General features: G+C 54.5%; 1 protein-coding gene across 1 annotated transcript in view; it reads left to right on the top strand.

Moving 5' to 3' along the window:
* The first annotated feature begins 1,634 nt into the window (after window positions 1-1,634).
* CDH22 (cadherin 22) overlaps window positions 1,635-13,107 on the top strand; it is a 94,847-nt gene continuing 83,374 nt past the window's right edge. Inside the window, exon 1 of the mRNA XM_035121988.3 lies at window positions 1,635-1,827. The gene's annotated coding sequence lies outside the window, so the exon portion shown is untranslated. The remainder of the gene's footprint in view (window positions 1,828-13,107) is intronic.

The following is a 13,107-nucleotide window of genomic DNA, read 5'->3' as shown; positions in this document are numbered from 1 at the left end:
TTATATAAATTGTATGGCTCCCCCTTTCTCCTTCTGCCCTCCCTGGGACCTCAAAGCTGCTCCTCGTCTTTCTTGAAAATTGGGTGAGGGCTCTGCCACATCCTTGCTTCTCCAGAATCATAGAACTGTGGAGTTGGAAGAGATCTTGAAGATCATCTAGGCCAGGCACCCCCAAACTGCGGCCCCCCAGATGTTTTGGCCTACAACTCCCATGATCCCTAGCTAACAGGACCAGTGGTCGGGGAAGATGGGAATTGTAGTCCAAAACATCTGGAGGGCCGAAGTTTGGGGATGCCTGATCTAGTCCAACCCCCTGCAATGCAGGAACCAAGGCTAGAGCATCCCTGAAAGGTGGCCAGGATCCGACCTCTGAAAATAATCAGTTGCAGAGCAGGGCGTTTTCAGGCATTAAGCCTGTTGGGGGGAGGGGGCTGAAGCATGGGGCTGGGGGGGGAGGAGCAGCTGCTCCCTCAAATCAACAAAATGCAATAAAAATATATAGCAAACGGAGGTTCAGACCCCCCTAACAACGGGCTTGATCCCCCGCAAAATTCCTGGCTACCCTCATGGACTGAAGCGCTGCGTTCGCCGTCGGGTGGCAAGTGGTTCCCGCCGGGACCACGAAGGAGGAGAGGAGAGGCAGCCCAAGAGCGCGGAAAGAAGGCTGGGCAGGCAGGGCGGGCTCGTTTCCCCTGTGCCCGCAGGGGGCGCTGCGACACCGGCAGTGAGCGGCCTCTCGCCTGGCCCGACCTGCTCCTGGCGTACGGCGCGGCAAGCACCGTTCACACGTGACGCAGAATCAACACTGGGCAGCCAAGCCGCGCTTCACTGCCGCCGTTCCCGCGTGACTCGCGTTTATTGGCTCCGTCCTTAGAGGTACCTAACCCTGGAGAAACATGCAAAGAGGTTTTGCTACGGGGCAGCTGCTCCTGCCGTTGGGGGGTCCGGAGGAGAGAGATTGGGGGCGGGGGGGGGCGCCAGAGGCGGCCCTCTCGGCCACGACGCCCATGAAAGACTCGGTTTCCTTCCCGCCCAACACCCCCGGGCGCTTAGCCCTAACCCTAACAGCCCTCGAGCAAGTCTCAGGCTGGAACCGCGGGCCGGAGAACCCTAAGATGAATGACGGGCGTGCTCTTGAGCGCGTGCAGAGCGCTAAGCCTTCCGCGCTGAAAGAGCGGAGAAGGAGGAGGAGCTTGTCCGCCCGGGCAGCCTCTTTTTGCGCAGAGAGCGGGTTGTTTGCCGACGGGGAGGGCGCCTGCCGCGTGGGCTCGACGTGGCACAGCGGGCAGAGCACGAAGGCGAGCGGCGCTGCGCCCCGTCGCCGCTGGAGGGAGCCAAAGAGCCGCCGTGGAAGAGCCGGCTCCGGCGCCAGAGGGCGCCAGAGAGCGGGCGGAGCCCCTCCGGTTGCCGGGGGGGCGGGCGGAGAAGGGCCCCGGGCGCGGGAGAAGCCGGGCCTGAGCGGGGCGCAAGAGGGTCTCTCCTCCGCCTCCTGCTCGTCCTGCGGCGGCGCCCCGGCCGGCCCCACCCGTCCGCCCATCCCCGTGGCTCCGTGCCGGGTGCCGCCCCCGCTGCCCGCCGAGCTCCCTCCTCCCTGCGCGCCGCCGCCGCTTTCGTCCCCGGCGGCGGGCGAAGCTGGGCTCGCGGATCCCCGGGCCGTGCGCTCTGCGCGCTCCAGCGGCGCCGGGGCTGGGCGAGGCGAACGTAGGGCTGGCCTCGCGCCGCGCCGGCTGCAGCTCGCCTCGCGCTCCGCCTGCCGCCGATGCCGATGCCGATGCCGCCGCCACGAGAGGAGCTTTCCCCGTCGCCGGAGCATCGCCCGCCACCCAGGTAAGAGCAGTCGCCGCTGCCGTCGCCGCGCCGGGAGGTGGGCGCCCGCCCCGTCGGGCAGCAGCGGAGGGCGTCGCCGCCGCCGCCGCCGCCGAGGAGCGCAACTTTCCGCCACCGCTCAGCAAACTTTGGCGCCGCCTCCGCCGCCGGCGCTGCCCCCGGAGGGGACGGCCCGAGGCCCATTGGTGGGCTGGGGACGTCGCTGGGTCCCTGTGCCTCGGGGCGGCGCCCCCTTTTGGGAAGGGGGCAAGGCCCCTGTGTGGGCAATCCTTCGCCTTGCCCGTGCGCCCTTAGGCTGGCCTGCCGCCGCCAGGTAGCCTCGGGAGAAGAACTGGGCACTTCGGTGCCAGGCCTTCCGGTGGGGCCCCCTGCTAGTCTGCGGGGAGGGTCGCCCCTGAAGCCTGGATTAAAAGCCCCGCTCCTTGCATTGCTGCTTCTCAGCCGGACCTACCTCGCTGCCTTTGCTCGCTCGGGAGAGAGAGGGAGCCGTGGCTTTCGAAAGCTCGCTTCTTGTTCCGACGGCACCCACGGTTCGCTTCACGTGCCACCCCGTCCCGCCTCCGGTCGCCCAGTAGAGGCCCTGGCCGGAGCCCGGCTGGTTTGGCTGGGGACCCTCGGCCAGATTGCGCTGCGCGGGGCGAGGCCAGACTGGGGGGACATAGGTGGGACCGGGGGGGGGGGTCCGCAAGCGGGAAGGGTCCTGGCCGGCTTGCCGTGGTTTGGATGCCCCTGTGCGAGAGGGGCCACTGAGCCATTTTCTCTGCGTGTGCCATATCTGGGGGGCCCTTCCTCTGGCGAAGAAGAGGAGCAAGTCCTGGTCGGGGGTCCTGTCCTGTGGGCAGTTCTTCACCTGAGCAAGTGTGGCCAGAGAGGGACCCTCCCGCCCCTGCTGGAGACTTCCAAATCTTCTGCCCCCTCCCGACCACGGAGGGGCTTCTGCAGTGCCGCCCAGGTAGCACCAGGATTCCTCACCTGGATTGCAGGGGATGCTTCTTGCGGTGGTCTAGGGGCGATTTACACTCCCCTGCGCAGCACGCACGATCCCCGTCCAGGTCTGCCCTCCTCTCTCCGCTCCGTCCCCGCCTGTGGATGTTCCCAGTCCCCGCACGTGCGGATGAGAGGCAGAGACCAAGCCGTTCCATGTTTATTTTTAATCGGTTTCTGGTAAATTTGGCTTTGATCTCCTGGCAAGGAGCTGCCGGGCTCTGCGGGGCTTCGGAGTCCGCTCGCTTCCCTCGCATCTGTTGGACCCTCGCGAGGAGACCCTTCGGAGCGCTCCCTGGTCTCGGTAGGGGGAAATATCACATTTTTTGAGGGGGGAGGGGAATGATGCTTTTGCTGACCTGCCGCTGCTCCTTCCAGAGACACCCGCCTCGCATTGAGGGGGGAGAGCGGATTTGCTTGGCGTTGGGGGCCCCCTCTCCCCTGCCTGGAGCAGCCCGTTTCCCCACAGCTTTTAGGGTGCTGGTGTCTGTGGGGCACGCCTGCTCGTGCACTGGCAGGCGCGGAAGCGGCGAGGCTGGCGCTGCTTGTGCGTGCCAGAGCGGCAGCGGGCGGCCAAGTTGGGTGCGGATCAACTCTGCGCGGCCGCGGGAACTCCGCGCTCAGCCTCGCCGCTCTCCGGCGGCTGCCCCTGGATGGATGGATGGGTGAGTGGCTGCCCGCCCCGCCGGCCAGGCCTTGCTGGGGGCAGGAGGGCGGCAGCACTCTCTCTCTCTCTCTCTCTCTGGGCGTTGGGTTTGCCTTTGTGAGCACGTCTTCTCCAGGTGTTTCCTGGAATGGCAGAAACGGGGCAGGGACGGGAAGGGGAGGCTGCAGCGCCCCTCAGGTAGCTCCTGTGCCATAGGGCTGCTGGCTTTGCCCCCTTGCCCCCTTCTGCTTCCGAGGGGGGGGGCAGGAGGAAGTCCTTGACTAGACCACTTCTGGCTCCCAGAGTCAGGCTGTTAATTTGAGGCAGCTGGGAAGAAAGGGGCGGATATAAATTTAATAAATAAGAAAGCCTATTTTGGCGGGATCTGGCATGGGTCTGTTGCCTGCTGAGGGGCTATGTGTGAGAGAGTGTGGCTGTGTCAACGCACGTGCCCGCCCACACCCGCCAGCACCCCCCCCCAAGTGTTGTTGCTCTGTTCTTTGCGCTGGGAGAGATGCGTTGCAATGATCTCCAGTTGTGAGCGCTGTGCTTGGCGGTAGATAGAACAATGTGGTGGTGGATCTGCCGAGTTTAAGGGAGCCTCCATCTTCAGAGGCAGTCAATCTTTGATTCTCAGATGCTCGGAACACACAGCAGGGTTTCTTTGTGCCTGCCTGGGGGCTTCTTTGGCGTTGGGAGGGGGGCTGTGGCTCAGTGGCAGAGCAGCTGCCTTGCATGTAGAAGGTGCTCCACACAGCTGGAGACAGCCATGCTTATGGAAACCTGGGAAGGGGAGAGCTGTTTTTGTGCTCGGGTTCTGCTTGCGGGTTTCCCCGCAATGGACATCTGGTTGGCCACTGTGAGAAGAGGATGCTGGGCTGGATGGGCCCTTGGCCGGATCCTGCAGGCTCTCTGTGTTCTTCTGCCTGGGTTTAATCTCTGGCATCCCCCAGCAGGCCTGGGAGAGACTGACTCCTCTCTGAAACCCAGGGAGCCCTTGCTGCCAGTCTGTCTGTGTAGACGGGGGGTCCGTGGCCGGCCTCGCCTGAAGTCTGCTCCCTGGGCTCCTACCCTGTTGGGCCTGGGAGGCCAGGCCGCTTTCCAGCCAGACAACTCTGCCGCTCAAAAGAACCAAAGAGGCACCCAAGTGGCTCAGGCTGATTGTGCCTCTCTGGGCAGAAGCGCCGAGTGCAGCTGGCCTTGGCTGTCCCGCTTGAGTGAAGGTGCCCCCCTCCCGGGCCCGGAGTGATCTCTTATGGGGCAGGGAGACTCGCCCCTCTGCTCAGAGGGGGCTGGGGGGGGCACTTCTTGTGTGGGTGCAGCCGTGCCAGACGGCTTCCCTGCTTCCTTTTTCATGCCCACCTGGGGCTTCCTCCCTCTGGGCTCCAGGCTTTGCATGAGTCCCACGGGAGCGATTCAGCTGAAGGAGGCACAATTGCCAGAAGCCACACGGGGAAGGAAGGAAGGGTCCCTCGGGGAGTCGGGAGAGGCAGAAGCAGTGCTGGCAAATGCCCGCTGCTCCTCAAGATGGAGGGGTGGCACCCAGGGGGAGCAGGGCAGTGGGAGGGAGAAAGGCCTGCGCTTTGGTGCTGAGCCTAGTGGGGGCACAGCTGCTCAGTGCCATTTTCTGATGAGCTGGCAGAAACTCTTCCCCCTTCCCTGTGCAATTCTGTGCTTCCTCTCTCCTGGGGGGGGGGGTTCCCTCCTGGTTCCTGACCATTGGCAGATGCTTCCCCTTTGCTTTCATGTTGGGTGACTTCTGGTTGCTTTAAAAGTCCCTGCATGGGAAGAATTGTTCCTTGGGCAGGGCACGCTTCAGGCTCTCTGAGTGAATCGGTCAGCCGGGGGGGGGGGCGCTAAGGGGAGCCGGAGCCTGCCCCCAAACCAAGAAAGCCTACGTGGGGGACCCTCAGTCTCAGAAGGCTGCTGCCCTCCACCCCAGCCGAGCTGGCAAGTTGGGGGCTGTAAATGTTTCTGGATCCCAGTTGCTGGAAAATGCAGAGGGGAGTGGGCTCTCGCACTCGGGTCCTGCTTCAGGGTTTCCCGTTGGGCCGCTCTGGGAACAGGATGCTAGACTAGGTCCCGCTGGGTCTTCTGATGTTCTGCTCCAAAGTGCTCTTCAGCAGTGGGTTGTCCTGGGTAGACGGCGGCCGCTCAGCCTCTCTCAGCCCACCTGGTCCCTGTCATTGAAGGGGGTGGACTGGATGTCCTTTGAGGTCCCTTCCGACTCTGCAAGTCTAGGTGCGGGGGAAATAGGGGGTGCTGAGCTGCTCAAGAGGCTGCCAGTCTGGGCCCAGGAGGAGCGTCCTGCAGAAGGCATTGAGAAGGAGAAGCGCTTGCCCCCTCCTGGTCCGTTAGGGTTTTTGGCCCGCTGACGACCACGCTGGGCCCTTGAGGGTTATAAAGACTCTGCAGAGTTTCAGCCAAATGACAAGAGAGGATGTTGGCGCCATGCCTGATCCTGAATCATTCATATTGGGTGATAAATTTGAAGAATTGTTGCCGTCTTGAAGCGGGTGAGGAAGAAGCTCCAGAGCAGGAGGTCAGGGAGTGGCGAGTTCAGAGGGACGACTTGGGGTTCAGAGGGACGACTTGGGGTTCTTTAAGCAGGACATGCTGGGGTTGGGGGGGGCGGAGATGCTGCTAGGCTTTCCTTTATCCCCAGGAGGGCAGCAGCTGCATGTCCCAAATGCGTAGGGGGGTGAGTCCCCTGGAGAAGGCTCCAGGGAAGCTCCTGGTGGGAGCCTGGGGGTCTCGGGGGCTGGGTCTCCCACCCCACCCCACCCCACCCAGCACGCTGGCAGGAGCCCTGGCAGTGCCCGCCTGAGCAGGGCTGGGACCAAGAGCAGCAGGGCAGGTATGGGGGGATTTTGGGAAGGGAAATCCAGTGTGGCTTACCTGAGAATGGCTTGTGGTTGTCCCATGAATCTCGGGGACGGATCCCAGATGCCCGGGGGGGGGGGGAGACCTGGCCTGCTTGGGTGGGCCATGAAGCCTCTGCTTCCACAGAAAGCCACAAATCTGTGGCTTAATGGGCACATGTTTTGCAGCTGGGTGCAGGAGCAGGGCAAGTTGGGGTTGGCGTAATGCCTTGCAAAGAGACTACTTGCGGAGTCTGTTACTCGGGTGAAAGTTGGGGTGCTAGATATTACTGTGTAGTTGATTGGCCTATGCTGAGATGCCTGCATTGCAGGGGGTTGGGCTAGATGACCCTTGGGCTCCCTTCCAGCGCTAGAATTCTATGATTCTATAGAGCCAAGGATGCTGAGGGCCACATGAGGAATCCCAGGGCCAGAGTTAGATGGGGAATTGATTGGCTGCCAGGCTGTGGGCCCCAAAGCCCTCCGTGGAAGGGAGGGGTGCTGGAATTGGGGAGCAGGCAGGCAGAAAGGGCAAGGAGGAGAGGCAGGCTGGAGCAAAAGTCAGGAGGCATGCAAGGAAGGGGGGCCCTCCCTGGGGAGAGCATTCCACAAGGGGAGCCATCACAGAAAAGGCCCTGTTCAGAAGCTTTGCTGCCTCCAACAGTGGAGACAAGAACATACTCATTGTGTCTTTTTATTTTATTTTATTTGTTTTAAATACCCACCTTTCCCCCTGACAGGACTCAAGGTGACTTGCAGATATTAGCAAGAACTGCTAAAACATAGAAAACCAATCTTTCAAATACAATTAAACATACATAGAACTATAACTATGTATAAAATATGTTTAAAAACCATTAGTAGCCATTGATCGCCATCAGTAGCCCTCTTTTGTGCCTGGATCCCAGCCATCTGCGACCACTCTGGTTGCCAAGTGCCTTCACTTATTCCTGAATTGCAGGGGGTTGGACTAGACCCCCTGCCCTAGAGGGCCTTCCAACTCTACCATTCTAAGATTCTGAGTAAGTTTCACTGCAATAAGCATGATTGGGGTCAGGCTTCTGGAGAGTTGTCAAGGGAAGAGCACCTGGGGGTGTGGTGATGTTTGTAAGACAATCCCCCCTCCCCGCTTCCCAGTCCCTGGCTGAATGCTGCTTGGCAGACCCCGGGGTCAGATCCCCAACTGCCCCTTGGCTTGCTCTCTGAAGGCCTCTGCTCTGGACGAAGGCTTTGCGTTCATTACCTTTATTTCTCACCCTTTTCTCCAGGCAGCTCAAAGTGGCATACTTCTGGCCAAGCCTGGGGCTGCGGAGGGCTCCCCCCCAACTGGACTCTGTGCCGTGGGGCTCAGTGGCTCTGGGGCAGAAAGGGCACTCTCTTCCAGAGGCCCCCTTTGCCTGTGCAGCTTGTTCTCTGAGAGGCTCCAACATAGTGCCTGGGGGAGGCAGAAGGTGGGCGTCTCCACCCCCATCGTTCTGCCCGGACACTGAGGTCCAGTACTGAGGGCCTTCTGGCGGTTCCCTCGTTGCAAGAAGCCAAGTTGCAGGGAACCAGGCAGAGGGCCTTCTCGGTGGTGGCGCCCGCCCTGTGGAAAGACATCTGAAGGCAGCCCTGTTTAGGGAGGCTTTTAATGTTTAATAGATTATTTTATTTCAATTTTCTGTTGGAAGCCGCCCAGAGTGGCTGGGGAAACCCAGCCAGATGGGCGGGGTATAAATAATAATAATAATAATAATAATAATAATAATAATAATAATAATAATAATTATTTGGGTGTCCCCCCACCTGCCCTGTGAAGCCCGTGGCTGTTGGAGCCTCACATCCTCCACGCAGCCAGGGCTGGGATGGCTTGCCTCTGGAAGGCCCCTTTTGTGGCGGTTGTGGCTGTGGGAATGTTCAGGAATGTGGATGAGGAGATATTGTTTAATATATCCTATCCCCGCTTGCGCTAGCAAGCACAAAACTTTAGCAGAGTAAAACATTCCCCTTTTGCAAAATACACAGCAGAAGAACGTTTGCGCAGGCTTGATTTAAGCCACTAAAATAAAGTGTATTTTCCTGGTATTTCCCCTTTTTCCCTCTTAAAAGAAAAGACACAACACAATGCTCTTAAAAGTATAAAAGATGTTTACTTACAAGCATCTCGAGGTACAGCACACTCAAGAGGTAGACTTGCTTAGTTAAAAGGTAATATATACATTGTGAAGTTCACTTATAAGAAGTGAGACTCCATCTCATCTCTCTCTCTAGGCTGGAGGCCTTGAGGGAGAGACTCACTAAGATGTGTGTAGTCCAAGAGGTCTGGTCCAAGAGAGGGAAAATGGCTGTTTCCTTCAGGATTTATCTGCCACTTCCTCAACTCATTTGCATGTGAAGGAAGAGGAAACTACGCTTAGTCATATCCTCCTCCTCAGTCCTCCAAGTGGACTATCTAGGGATTGTTGTGACTTGACTGCACTTAACCCTTTGCATCCCACAAACCCCTTCTCAGGCAATTCACAACATACACAAAAACATACATAAATAACTTTAATCAACCACCCAAGAGTCCCAGCTTGCCACGAAGATCCTGGAACTTCTCTCTTGGCAGGGGCTTTGTTAGGACATCTGCAGTCATCTGGTCAGTGTTGCAGTAACACATTTCAACAAGTCCATCCTCGATCACCTGGCGTATGTAGTGGTACCTGACCCCAATGTGTTTGGTGCGTGCAAGGAACTTTTCACTTTGTGTCAGCTTCATACTGCTCTGATTGTCCTCCATCAAGCTGACAGGTCCCGTTCTTGGCACGCCAAAGTCCTTCAGGAGCTGATCCAGCCAGGGGATCTCTCTGCAAGCTTCCGAAGCTGCAATGTACTCAGATTCTGTGGACGATAAAGCTACACATTTCTGTTTATAGCTGCCCCATGCAATAGCTCCGTCCCCATACATAAAAACATAGCCACTTGTGGATTTATAATCCTTATTGTCCCCAGCCCAATCCGCATCAGTGTACCCAAGCAGTTTAGGGTCTCTGACAGCTGGCAGTTTTAATTTACAGTCCATGGTTCCCTTTAGATAACGAACAACCCTCTTAACTCCAGCCCAATCATGCTCAGTGGGACAACTTACTTTCCTACTTAGGATCCCCACTGCACTTGCCAGGTCAGGTCTGCATGTGGTAACCAAATACAAAAGTTTGCCGACCGCTGACCTGTATTGCGTGTTGTTTGGCAGCAACTTCGAACCTTGTTGATTCTTCAAGAAGTCTGTGGCCATCGGTGTCGCAACTGGGTGTGCGTCCTGCATCTGCATGCTTTCAATCAGTTCAGTTATCTTTTGCCTTTGGCTGAGTAAGAACGATCCATCCTCTTCTCTCTCAACTTGAATTCCCAAGTAGTATTTCACTTTTCCAAGTTCCTTGACCTCTACTTCCCTGTTGAGGTGTTTGACTATGTCTTTATAGTCTTTCTCATTTGACGTAGAAATTAAAAGGTCGTCAACAAAGGCTAAAATGTACGAAAACTGTCCATTCCTTTGTTTGGTGTACAAGCACTTATCAGCAGTCCCTTGCTTGTACCCAAGCTGCACCAGCATCTCATGGAGTTTCTGGTTCCAAGCCCTCGCTGCTTGCTTCAAACCATAAAGTCCTTTCTGCAGCTTGCACACTAGATGTGCCTCATTTGGTTTAATGAAACCTTTGGGCTGCTTCATATAAATCTGCTCAGAAATTTCGCCGTGAAGAAAGGCTGTCGCAATGTCAATATGGTAAACTGACATTTGCTTAGATGCTGCAATACTTAAAAGTAGTCTGACACTGCTGTATCGAACTGTCGGTGCAAACACTTGATCGTAATCCTCTCCATACTTCTGGGAAAAACCTTGTGCCACAAGCCTAGCTTTGTAGCGTTGCACCTCCCCTTCTGAACCCTTTTTAACCTTGAACACCCATTTACTTCCAATTGCTTCCTTACCAGGAGGTAGTTCTGTGAGTGTCCAGGTCCTGTTCCGATGAAGTGCATCTATCTCCTCCTGAGCAGCTTTCCTCCAGAGACTGGCTTCATCTGGTGGCATCCTCTCTATCTCTTCCCATTTGGAAGGTTCCTGTGGAGACGCCGACCTTGTAAGGTAGGACAGCCGTAATGGTGGAACACCTCTGTTGGTTCTGGATGAGCGTCTGACCTCTGGTCTTTCGACCGCATCAGCTTCCTCATCCTCCTCCAGCAGTGGCATATCCCCATACAGCTGCTCGTCATCATCTTCGTCTCTGGTGCTGCCAGGGGCCTGGACCTCCACGTCTTCTCGGGTGTCACCTATAGGGGGTGCTACGACACTAGAAGTTGGATTAGTACTTTGTATTGGTTCAAAAGGAAAAATCACAAATTCCTCATCCTGTGGCTCCTTGGAACAATCAATGGCAGTGTCCTTTGTATCAACTTTGCCTTGCTCATCGAAGTAAATTACATGCTGCGAACTTGTCTTGCCAGTTTGCGGATCCAAGACTCTATATCCTTTTCCTCCAGAAGCGTACCCAACTAGGATCCCTGCCTTCGCTCTGGAATCAAGTTTGTGTCTGTGCTCCTTGGGCACATGATAGTAGCACAAACTTCCAAATACACGTATATGTGACAAATTTGGGGCTTTTCCATGCCAAAGTTCAAATGGTGTGCGCTCTGCGCCTTTTGTGGGCAGTCTGTTCTGAAGATAGACTGAGCAACGAGCCGCTTCACCCCACAGCCTGTGTGACAAGTTAGCTTCCTTTAGCATGCACCTTGTCATTTCCAAAATGGATCTAAATTTCCTCTCTGCAATTGAGTTTTGTTGGGGTGTGTAGGCAACTGTGGTCACGTGTGATATGCCTTCTCTAGCCATGACGGCCTGCATCTCATGTGAACAAAATTCCCCACCATTATCGGACATTAAAATGGAAGGGGCTCGCTGGAACTTGTTCTTGACCATGTTAAGATAGTCCCTGAACAATTCCACTGTCTCACTCTTCTCCTTGATAAAGTAGGCTACGCAGAATCTCGAGAAATCGTCCAAAAATATCAAAATATATTTATTACCTCCTAGAGAAGACACATTCATTGGTCCACATAGATCTGTATGGACAATGTCCAATACTTTAGTGCTTCTCTTCTCTGCACAACGTGGGAAAGAAGGTTTAGTTGCTTTCTCACTAACACAAGTTATACATTTTGATGTTGGTGTATTTGTGTTGCTTTGCTTTACCTGCAGACCTCTCACAAGATCACCTTTCTGTAGTTCCAGAATAACGTTGGTGTCTCTGTGTCCAAGTCTCTTGTGCCAGAGTTCCAGACTTCCTTCGTCCTTTTGACTTGGTTGCGCCACCTTTGCAGACTGGTTCTGCTGGTTCTCTGAAACATTAAGCTCATATACACCATCCTTTAGTGTGCCTTGAACATAAACTTCATCATGCTTAGTCACAATACATTGTCCTTTTTCAAATGTAATTTTAAAACCTTTCCTGTCCAAACTGGACACGCTGAGTAAGTTGCAATTAAGCTTTGGTGCAAACTTAACTTCAGTTATCTTAGTATTAATTGTTTCATGATCTACGTTGAATTTCAAATTCACAGTTCCTGAACCAATTGCCTTTACAATGTTGCCATCAGCAATCTCAATTTCAGAGGTTTCATCCCCATTAATCTCATTAAAATACTCCTTTTCATAACAGAAATGAGAACTCGCTCCACTGTCAAGAATCCACTTATTGCGCTTATTTTCACAATCCTGGACAGCTAAACTCCTCTCCTGCATCAACATGGTTTGCTCATGACTCCCCTTCTTAACACCTTGTGGTTTTGAGGGGTGGGATTCAACTTTATCCCCATTTTGACTCTTGCAGTTCCTTGCTATGTGGTTTTTCCCATTGCATTTAAAACAAATTATTTCTCTAGATGTCTGTCTGGACTTTCCAAAATGCTTGGATGCATAGCTGCTATCCTTCCTCCTTGGATTCCTTTCTTGAGAATCAAGGCTATCTCTGCATTCCTCTCTTAAATGGTTGATAAGCTCATTAAAAGTTAAATCCTTTGTGTGATCCATTATACTTTTAAATGGAGCAAACGTAGGTCCCAATGATGCAAGCATAAACGTTACTTTAGTCACATCATCAAAGGCTCTGGGAGTAAGGGCAATTCTTTGAACAATCTCAGAAAAATTCTTAAAATGCTCTGTAAACTCTTCTCTAGAATTCATCTTCAACTTGAGTAACTTATCCAACAAGTATCTATAGGAACTCTCTGTAGATTGTGCATAAATGCGTTCAATGTCCTCTAGGATCTTAGATGCATCATCTTCAAAATTTATCATTGATAGATGCTCATTCCTCAAACTGCTCAAAATTATGTGCTTGGCTTCATCATTTTTAATACTCCAAGCTTCTATCTTAGCTAAAGCTTCTGCATCGGTTCCTGTAGGCTTTTCTTCCTTAATGGCCTGCAGAACACGCCTAGCAGCAAGATAAACTAAAACGCGCTGCTTCCACTGCACAAAATTATTGTCATCCAGCAGCATAAAACTTGGTCTTGCCTCACTATCAAAACTGGAGCTTGCCATCTTAAAACTTCAAAAATTTCCAAAATTCAAAAATCTTTCAAAAATCAAATTCAAAATCTCAAAAATATCTTCACTACCTCTGAGCTTTCTCAGTGCTGTAAACTCTGAGGGAGGGGAGGGGTAGTTAATCCCCCAAGCACACTGCAGAACAAAGAGACCATGTGCTCAACCAGGAAATCCTAACTGGAAAAATCCTACAGAGTTCAAAATCACAATCCAAATCAATCCTT

Source organism: Zootoca vivipara, chromosome 7 (assembly GCF_965207765.1).
Source record: "Zootoca vivipara chromosome 7, rZooViv2.hap1.1, whole genome shotgun sequence".
Taxonomy (NCBI): Eukaryota; Metazoa; Chordata; class Lepidosauria; order Squamata; family Lacertidae; genus Zootoca; species Zootoca vivipara.
The sequence above is the reverse complement of the archived record's forward strand: the minus strand, read 5'-3'. Positions and strand labels throughout refer to the sequence as shown.